Source organism: Nematolebias whitei, chromosome 13 (genome assembly GCF_014905685.2).
Source record: "Nematolebias whitei isolate Nwh7 chromosome 13, NemWhi1, whole genome shotgun sequence".
Lineage (NCBI taxonomy): Eukaryota > Metazoa > Chordata > Actinopteri > Cyprinodontiformes > Rivulidae > Nematolebias > Nematolebias whitei.
Window position 1 is genome coordinate 47,374,150 of NC_056510.1, and position 10,891 is coordinate 47,385,040.

The following is a 10,891-nucleotide window of genomic DNA, read 5'->3' on the forward strand; positions in this document are numbered from 1 at the left end:
ACTGCAGGCACAGTTTCAAGAGTTGACACAGTTGTTCTGTGGAAAGCATGGTCCTGCTGCTCAGAGTGGTGTCTGATTTTAATCTTAAACTGACCACCTCTACTGCATCATCAACAGGAATGCACGTAAAGAGTGATGTGACATCAAAAGAGACCATTGTTTCAGATATGCAGCAGCCCATCAGTTTTTTTCTAGAACTTTATTAACAACACAAAACAGAACAATACAACAAGAAACAAATATAAACTCATGAAGGGTGTCATACAGTGTTTAATATGAGCCGGATCCTGCCGGAACGAGATTTGGGAACTCTTTATTTTGACAGGGTGCGTTCCAGCAACTCTCAAGCTTACTAATGATAAAGTTATGAACAAATATGGCTGTCTTATCATTTTGGGAGCCATGCTTGAACCATGTCTCTACCTTCTGCTGCTGAGACATTAAATAAATAATTCCTCTGACACAACTGCCTCTGTTTTATGACTGGAAGCTTGTCACCACCAGCACGCATGCAACAAAGAGTATAAACTCAAAGAGAGAGCGATATCTGCCCCTCTTTTTCTCTTTCGTTTTAACAAATATTTTTAGTTTTTTAGTTTGTCAAAGCACAATTTTGATGTTTTTTTCTTTTGTAAATACAGAAGTAACGTTTAATCAATGTTAGGACACTATTCTTTGCTAACAAAATAAGACCATTTCCAAAAAAATTGAATATCATTGAAAAGTTGTTTAACTTCCATAATTCCATTCAAAAAGTTAATATTTAATAGATGATAGATTCAGGGCCCACAATTTAAACAATTTCAAGTATTTATTTGTTTATTTTTACATAATTTGGGCTTCCAGCTCATGAAATCCACAAAAACAGGAATTAAAAAAATTATAATACTGTGGAGAAATCAGCCCAAATGTTGCAGGGCATGAATGTTTTAAACTGAGTGTGACACTAATCATCTACTAAACTCAAAGCACCTGCACAGGTTTCCCCAGGTATCATTAAATTGCTTCAGTTTGGTTCAATAAGGTGAAGACTTCAGACATAACAACTGGCCAGAAGACCATCATTGATGCCCTCCATAGGATGGGTAAGCTACAAAAGTTCATAGCTAAGGAGGCTGGCTGTTCACAGAGTGCTGTGTCCAAGCATATCAATGGAAAGTCTAGTGGAAGGACAACATGTGGCAGGAGAAGATGCACCAGCAAAAGAGATGACCATGAGCTTCAGTGGATTATCAAACAGAGAAGATCCAGAATCTGTCAGAGATCCAGAAAGAGTGGAATGAGGCGGAGTCACAGCTTCAAAAACCACCACATTCAGACAAATCCAGGAGATGGACTACAACTGTCGGGTTCCTCGGCCCTCTTTTCAGATGAAAGTAAAGTGTCTTTCATTCAGAAATCAAGGTCCAACGGTTTGGAGGAAGAAGAGAGAGGAACAGAACCCATACTGGTTGAGGTCCAGTGGGAAATATTCAGTCAGGCATGATTTGGGTGCAGTGTCCGGTGCAAGTGTTGGTAAACTCTGCTTTCTTAAAACCAAGGTCACAGCAACAGTCTACCAGAATGTTTTAGAGGACTTCATGATTCCTTCTGCTGAGGATCTGTATGGAGATGCAGAGTTCATCTTCCAGCAGGACCTGGTCCCTGCCCATGCTGCCAGAAGCACCAAAACCTGGTTTGATGCCGCAGTGCTTGACTGGCCAGCCAACTCACCAGACCTAAACCCCATTGAGAATCTATGGGGTCTTCTCAAGAGGAACACGAGGAGCACCAGAGGCAACAACAAAGAAGATCTGACAGCATCAAGGAAATCTGGGCTTCCATAACTCCCAGGCAATGCTACAGACTGATTGTCTCAATGCCACATTGCATCGAGGTAGTTATTAAAACAAAGGGATTCCCAACCAAGTATTGAAGACTGACATATAGTTTTGAAATTACCATATTTTGATTGATTTGTTGTGATCCTAATTTCTCTCTTTTTTTTCTACAAAAAATGAGAAGTAGTGTGAACTGATGTCTTCCAAGCATTCTAATTTTTTGAAATCCTGTTTTCGTGGGTTTCATGAGCTGGAAGCCCAAATTATTTACAAATAAAAAAAATAAATACTTTAAATAGTTTAAATTGTGGGCCCTGAATATATCATCTATTAAAGATTAACATTCTGAATGGAATTATGGAAGTTAAACAACTTTTCCATGATATTCTAATTTTTTGGAAAGGGTCAGTATATTCACCTCCTCAGGTCTAAGCGGCTGTTTTATGATGCTCTGGACGCTTTTCACCCACACTATTCATGCAACAAAGAGTATTAACTCAAAGCCAGAGAGATAACTGCACCCTTTTTCCTCTTTCGCGTTGACAAAATGTTTTAATTTTATCGATTGTCAAAGCACAATTAAGATTTTTTTTTGTATTATATACCTGGATTATTGAGCATGGACTTTGTTGATTTTGAACCAGTTTGACATGGCTGTCGACGAGGGAGAGGGCCGGCACCGGAGAAGGGGGTGTGCTAAAGAGACCATCTTAGCGCCAACATAACTGGTTTCTTCCACTTTGGAGTAAACTGTTGGGGGAAGAATCAGCTTTGTCTTGTGTGTTAACTTGACTGATGAAGCCTTCTGGATGGAAGGTGAAACGTTTCAGCACAAAAAAAGACATTGTCCAGATGACCCGACTGAAAATTGTTGGATTGTATTTCTGCCAGATAATAATATCTGGATTATTGAGCATGGACTTTGTTGGTTTTGAACCAGTTTGATATGACAGTCGATTAAGGAGAGGGCCAGCACCGGAGGAGGGGGCGTGCCAAAGAGACTATCTTAGCACCAACATAACTGGTTTGTTCCACTTTGGAGTAAGCTGTTGGGGGAAGAATCAGCTATATCTTGTGGCTGTTTTCAAAGGAAAATAAGTAAATTATACAAATGACCAATGCATAGAAAACTGTTCGCTGTTAAGCTGTTGGGGGAAGAATCAGCTTTGTGTTGTGTGTTTCCTTGACTGATGAAGTCTTCTGGATGGAAATGTTTCAGCACAAAAATAGAAACTGTCCAAATGACCTGACTGAAAATTGTTGGACTGTATACCTGGATTATTGAACATGGACTTTGTTGATTTTTCCCCCTCCTCTCACTCTACAATTGCGATGGGTAAATTCTTCAGCAGCTCATTGTTGCTGATGATCTTGTGGCAGTACGGGCTTATTCTTCCACACCTTCTCACACCTGTTGCTATCCAGCTTTGCATCAGCTGCGCCAACATCTCCACCCCTCTCTGCACAGACATCGTGTGCAGCTGGACCACTGTGCCAATCCACCTGGGCTACACAAACCAGGTCGAAGCCGGGCCCGAGGTGAACCAATCCTACCGGCTTGTGAGCGTCCAATGCCCTACGGTTCTGAGCTCCTTGTGTCCCCTAATGTGCATGGTTCTGGAGTAGACCATCCATTCTGGACATTATGGATGGTCAAACTATGTTGGTGTATCTGAACTTGTCCGTCCATGCCAACTTCTCTTCTAATGGGTTCTAAATAACCACGTCTTCATAAACACATCTCATCATAACATGTTTATGAGGACCAAGAACTAAAATATAAACTCCAACAATTATACTACTGCCACAAAGAACTCTCGGAAATGTCTGATTGTAATGCTTTTATTGCCGGCTGGTATTCAACCCAATCCTGGTTCACTCACCTTATTTAGTACTCCAGCAGATCTTAAAATATGTCAGGTTCACACATTGTGCATATTAATGCTCATAGTCTCCTTTCTAAAATAGATATGGTGATGATTTGGGCTTCTTCTACTGGTGCTGATTGTTGTTTTTTTCTGAGTCTTGGTTAACTAAATTGATTCCAGACCAACATGTTTCAATTAAAGGTTTCAATATTTATCGTTCAGATCATCCCAGAAAAGGAGGCGGTGAAGCAATATACGTTAGAGCTAGCTTGGTAACACAACTGTGATTTACAAAACCAGTACCTAAACTATTTGAAATCTTGGCCCTAAACATTGAACTGTCTGTTGGTCAGTCGTTATCTGTTGTTAGCTGCTATAGACCCCTACCGCCACATCTAAAAGCCTGTTGTCTTTAATGCCGCTCCTATCTACTTTACATCCTAATGAAATGGTTTTGTTAGTTGACTTTAATTTAGATTGGCTCTCTCCTGTGTCTGAGGAATTTAAAGAATTTTGTTTGTCTTCAAATCTTACTACGATTCATTGATAGTCACACTCGGCCTAATCCAATGTGCCCTGCTAAATCATCTCTCCTGGATCTTATCATCACAAACATGCCACATAAATACACTGGGTTTGGAGTTTTTACAAATGATCTAAGTGACCATTGTGTAATTGCTGTTATTAGAAATACAAAAATGCATCATTTTAAACCTAGAACTACTCTAAAACGGAATATGAACACTTTCTGTGGAATCTGTTCTACTTTGACAGGCATCGCATATCGTTAATTGATGATATGAATTTTGATTGGAACTATTTTTATAATAGTTTCATTCATTTTGTAAATAAACACGCTCCACTTTGCCAACTCAGAGTAAAGGGCCGGGATAGCCCCCGTTTTACTTCAGAGTTAGCTAACCTCTTGCACAGGAGACCAGCTTTGGGCAACAGCAAGCAGACTGGTTTGGACACCCATTGGTTGCAATTTCTTCAGTTACGAAATCGTTGTACGGCTTTCATTAAAGCGGCAAAACGAAACTACTATTTATCTCATACCACCAAAAATCTAAACAACTCTAAGAGCTTCTGGAAAACTCAAATCCCTTGATGGCAGCACTCATTCCTCTGCCCTTCTACCACAATTGTTGACTGTGCTCTTGTGTCAGATAAGTATGAGATGCTAAATTGTTTCAACAAACATTCTGTAGCCTCTAGTTCCTTCTTTGATACGATTTCTAAAGGTAAATCACATACCCCAAGAACAAGTCAAACTCAGTAAACCATACATTCTCTTTTTTACCGTTCTCTGTCAGTGAGGTTACCAAACCGTTAAACGATCTGGATCCTGGAAACATTTACACTTCCAGATGCAGGAAGAGGGCCAATTGCATCATGAAGGACTCCACTCACCCAGCACACACACTTTTTGCCCCGCTCCCCTCAGGAAGGAGGTTAAGGAGCATTAAGTGTAGAACCAATAGACTGAGGAACAGCTTCTACCCTGAGGCTGTTAAGACTCATGAATCTCTAACTAGAATAATCACTGTGAAAAATCACATCATGTTGCTGCTGATCTGTTTCATGTTGATGTGTTCATGCATGCTCATCTGCTCACACACACTCATGTTCATGTTCGTGCTGCTGTTCGACGTAATGTTTTTATGCTATGAGTGCTTAGTGTATATTTAGTTGGGTTTTCTTAGTTCATATCTTAGATGTTATTACTGTTTTTCTTATACATTTTATTGTTAGATGTAACTGGGACCTTGTGTACATAATTTCGTTCCACCACATGTACCACATGAGGTGCGAATGACAATAAAGAAAATCTGACTCGGACTCTGACGCTACTAAAAAAATCTAAAGGCCCTGATGACCTCCCTCCTTACTTCTTAAGTCTAGCTGCACAAATTATAGCAGAACTGGTGTCTTACATTTTTCATCTAGACTTCATTCTGATACTGAGGCTGACGTTGCACGTTCGTGGTGAGACGTATTGTGTAATTTCCTGTTTGTCTGTCGGTAGCTCGAGTGAAATGTTTGCTCGAGTCATCTCTGTTTTCTGGAATTATCTGTCTTTTGCACAGTTTTTCATTCTAGTTCACAAACACACTTAGTACAGTTGTTTTCTACTGTTGGATAGTGCTTAAAACACTTTTTGTCTTTCAACACTTCTCGGTTTTTATTGGTGTATTTGGCTCTGCTAGCTCTTGCTAGCGTTAGCTTAGCATGGCTGCTGCTTCTCACCCACGGCTCAAATTAAATAAACCAAAAATCAGCTCTAAAAATATAAACCATAAAAATCTGATTAAAATAAACACAGTTACTTTACCAGAGCAAAATCATAAACTCATTAAATGTGGATTATTGAACATCAGATCTGTTTCCTCTAAATCCCTGTTAGTTAATGAACTGATAACTGATCATCATATTGATTTATTGTGTCTGACAGAAACTTGGCTACAACAGGAGGATTTTGTTGGTATAAATGAATCCACTCCTGTTAATTATTTAAATGTTCATGTTCCTAGAACAACTGGCCGAGGTGGAGGAGCAGCTTCTATTTTTCAGTCAGGATTATTGATTAATGCCAAACCAGTTATTAGTTATGATTCTTTTGAATCGCTGTCCCTCAGTCTTTCTCATCCAAAATGGAAATCAGAAAAGCCACTTTTACTAGTTGTTATATATCGTCCACCAGGAGCTTACTCTCAGTTTTTGTCTGAATTCTCAGAATTATTAACTGACTTATTATTAAATAATGATAAAATCATCATAATGGGTGATTTCAATATTCATGTAGATGTTGAGAGTGATAGTTTAATCATAGACTTTAATAATTTAATAGACTCATTTGGTTTTACCCAAAACGTCCGCACATCTACTCATTCTTATCATCACACTCTTGATTTAGTTCTGACTTATGGTGTAGAGATTAAGGACTTGGTAATAGTTCCTCAAAATCCTGTTCTGTCCGACCATTTTTTAATAACTTTGAGTTTACATTAAATGACTACACAGTCACTGAGAGTAAAGTTCATCTCAGCAGGTGCTTATCAGAAAATGCTGTAACCAAATTGAAACAATCTCTTCCATCAATGTTTCCTCTGTCTTGCAGAGTAATGCATGAGAGAACTTCTTCAACCTTTATTTCTACAGGTAAATCCCATTGAGCCTCGAGGACTCATTTACAAGGGAGACCTGATTTCAACAAAGAAAGATGACAACAATGGACAACAGCAACAACAATAAACAGTTATAAAAAGTAATACTGCAGGTTATGTATTTATTTTTTTTACAAATAGGATGGCTAAAAGGAAAAGGTAAAAAAACAAAAAACAAAAAAACAAAACAAAAAACAGCTAGATTTTAAGGCGAATGTATAAAACTAAAAACAGGAACATGTCTGCATTGGTCCCTGCCAGGAGTCCAACAGATTCTTAAAGCCACTTAGAGAGGTCAAAGGTCGAGAGCTTCAAATCTTTTTGTAAGATATTCCAAGAAACAGGAGCGGAGTAGGAGAAGGTCCTTTTGCCTAGTTCAGTCCTCACTGAGGGAACACTGCAGGTAATAATGTCCTGAGAGCGCACGCTGTAGCTGCACTCACACAGAGACATGTAGGAGGAGATGTATGAAGGCAGCAGACCAGGAAGTGATTTAAAGATGAAAATGTACCAGTGAGAGAGTCTGTGTGAAGTTAATGATGTCCAGTTAACCAGTGAATACTGGGTGCAGTGGTGGGTACGATAATCACAGCCAGTTATGAATCTTAGTGCACCATGATAGACAGCATCCAACATCTGCAGCATCCAACATCTGCAGGGTTCTTGTAGGAGCGTTCATGTAAATAATGTCACTGTAATCAATTGAGAACAATGACTTAGATCATCTAGTTGATCATCTTACAACTTCAATGCAAACTTCACTTGATAAAATTGCTCCACTGAAAAAGAAAGTAATCAATCAGAGGAAACTGGCTCCTTGGTTCAATTCTGAGTTACGTACTTTAAAGCAGCATCTAGAAACCAGGAGAGAAAATGGCGCTCTACTAATGTTGAAGAATTTTATTTAACTTGGAAAGATAGTCTGCTAACATATAAAAAAGCTCTCCGTAAAGCTAGAACTTTATATTACTCATCTTTAATAGAGGAGAATAAAAATAACACTAGGTTTGTGTTTAGTACTATTGCTAGACTAATTAAAAGTCCCATTTCTGTTGAACCATGTATCCCTACAACTATAAGTAGTGATGACTTCATGAGATTCTTTATAAATAAAATTATTTCAATTAGAGAGAAAATTCAAACCATCCTTCCTTCTACTATCTCTAGTCCCCTGTCAAATGAGACAACTTTAAAAATTTCACTAGAGCCTGATTTATGTTTGGACAGTTTTTGTCCTGTTGAGCTCTGAATTATCAAAAATAATAACCTCATCCAAACCATCCACATGCCTGCTAGATCCCATCCCAACCAGACTGTTTAAAGAGGTATTCCCCCTAATTAATGTCCACATTTTGGATCTACTTAATTTGTCTTTAATGGATGGTTATGTACCACAGAGCTTTAAGGTTGCTGTAATTAAACCTTTACTTAAAAAGTCTGACCTTGATCTATATCTAATCTAACTTTCATCTCAAAAATTCTAGAGAAAATAGTTGCAGGTCAGTTGTGTGAACATCTACAAAGAAATAATCTGAAGAGTTTCAGTCAGGGTTTAGAGCTCATCATAGCACAGAAACAGCACTAGTAAAAGTAACTAATGATGTTCTCATGGCCTCAGACAATGGACTTGTGTCTCTACTGGTCCTGTTAGACCTCAGTGCTGCATTTGATACAGTTGATCACAATATTTTACTACAGAGGCTTGAATATGATGTTGGGATTACAGGAACGGCTCTAAATGGTTTAAATCATATCTATCTGATAGATTCCAGTTTGTAAATGTAAATAATAAATCTTCTTCATACACCAGCGTTAGTCATGGAGTTCCTCAGGGCTCAGTGCTGGGGCCAATACTCTTTATTTTATATTTGCTTCCATTAGGTAAAGTTATTAAACAGCATGGGATACATTTTCATTGTTATGCTGATGACTGTAGTGAAGTAGGCCTCCGACCTCAATCTGTCTCTGAAGACCTTCAGGGGACAGGAACTGTTATTTCATTGATTTGAATCCAGAAATACAAATTATCTCATCAAGAGACTATTTAATTGTATCCTGAATTAATCAATTGAAAGAACACTCTTCCTTTTTACATTATCATTACTATTTTAGAATTTCTTGATAATCAAATGTGTGTTTAGTTCATACCATTTCTAAATGTTGAAGTGAAACACTCATTTAAATCAACTGTGAAACAGTATTAATGATTTTTAAACCTCATTAGACTTAGAAATACAGTTTAAATGTCTATTTACAAAGTAATTGTGCATTTTGATCTTCTGTCTGAATGAGTGGATTTGATGTCGGTCGAAAGTCAGAGTCAGAGACAAACAGAGAACGAAGTGTCTTGTTTTTAAAACTAGCAGACAGTAAATAACTTCAACTGGCATCTGCGTTTGTCTCACTTCGTCATAACGTTTCTCCGTCTGTACTAACCGTTCGTAAACATTCCTGCTGTATTTTTGACTCCTAGTGACCCTCTTGACATCACTAGAACCACCCCCCGCTGGTTGTTTCAACCAATCAGGAAGTACCAAGTGACAGGAAGTGAGTACTCTTTAAAAAGTCAACACTTCCTGGGACTATTCAGTCTTCATTGAGTCTTCTTTCAGTCTTCCTCTATGAAGTCTTCCCAGGAGTCTTCCACTTCTGAGTGGAATTTCTGACTGGAGTCTTACTGAGAGTTCCTAAGGAACTTTAAGATTTAATCAATAGCTGATGGATTTGACCGTGAGGCAAGGGTCCGTCAATCCCAGCTGTAGTCACAGCGCCTTGCTGCGAACTCACCCGGGCGTAACACCCTACAACTTTGAAGGAAGCTTGTTCTGTTGAACGGAGTAAATCGTCATGACTTCGAACGATGACCAGCCACCCTGACCGGAGACGCTGAAAGGTAGCGTGCAAAGGGACCTCTATACTGGAGCTGATCCATCCACTGCAAAGGTAAAGAGACGTCACGAGTTGTCACGCACTAAGTGGACTGGGGGTTTGAGCTGGTGTTGAAAGAAGAGTGCTAAATCTGGTCAACAAACATCCATCTTCCTTTTAAATATATTTCTTCTCTTTAACTTCTATTCGCCAGTAATCGAGATGCCGTCAGAGGTGAATCAGTCTCAATCAGTAATGTTCTGTTGTCTTGTTTAGTAAAGCGTGCCAAGTTTATTGATTTGAAACAGATCAGCAAATCAATGTGTACATGTTTTGATGTTAAATTTTGATTCTGTTAAAAAAATGACCGCATTTATTTTGATGGGTCAAAGATAAAATGGCGTCTCATGTCACTGATTAAACAATCCACTCACAGTTATCTTGGTCACATGGCATAAATTTAACTCGAAAAAGAAAAGAATCCGTTGTAATTAACAATTAATATTCTTTGTGCTTGAACTAGCTTTAAGAATAATTAATTAGTAGTGTGTCTACAACAAAGCTGTCCTGACATCACTACATGACACACAATTATATTTGTCCATTAAACCCAATGAATCCAATCAGCTACTTAGACTACAAGCATGTCTTAAAGACATAAAAACCTGGATGACTCTTAATTTTCTCCTGTTGAACAGACAAGACTGAGGTTTTGGTTTTTGGACCTGAGCACCTTAGGAATGAATGTTTCAGTCTTTCTCCCTCCTTAGATGCATTAATCTGTCCTCCAGCTCTAATGTTAAAAATCTTGGTGTTATTTTTGATCAGGACATGTCTTTTATCCCCCACATTAAAAACGTTACTAGAACCACCTTCTTCCACCTGCGTAATATCACTAACATTAGAAACATCTGATCTAAAGTCTAAAAAAGTTAAATCTGGTCCTCTGGACATTCAAAAAAAACAAAAACCAAAGCAAATCAACAAAAAAATGTAGAAACGTTTCGTCTCTCATCCGAGAGACTTCCTCAGTCTGAGGAGCTGTATTCAGCTCATTCTCTTAAATAGCACCGTCTCAGGGTGGATCAACCAGTTTTGCTGCTGACAACCAAAACCAGCTGATCACATGCTCAAGAAGGACCATCAGCCTAACAATGGATCATTAGCA

The 10,891-nt window shown here is 38.6% G+C and overlaps 1 protein-coding gene across 1 annotated transcript in view; it reads right to left on the reverse strand.

Moving 5' to 3' along the window:
* The window catches only part of wdr3 (WD repeat domain 3), a gene marked incomplete in the record, with an annotated part of 211,240 nt that overhangs the window by 93,607 nt on the left and 106,742 nt on the right, over positions 1-10,891 (reverse strand).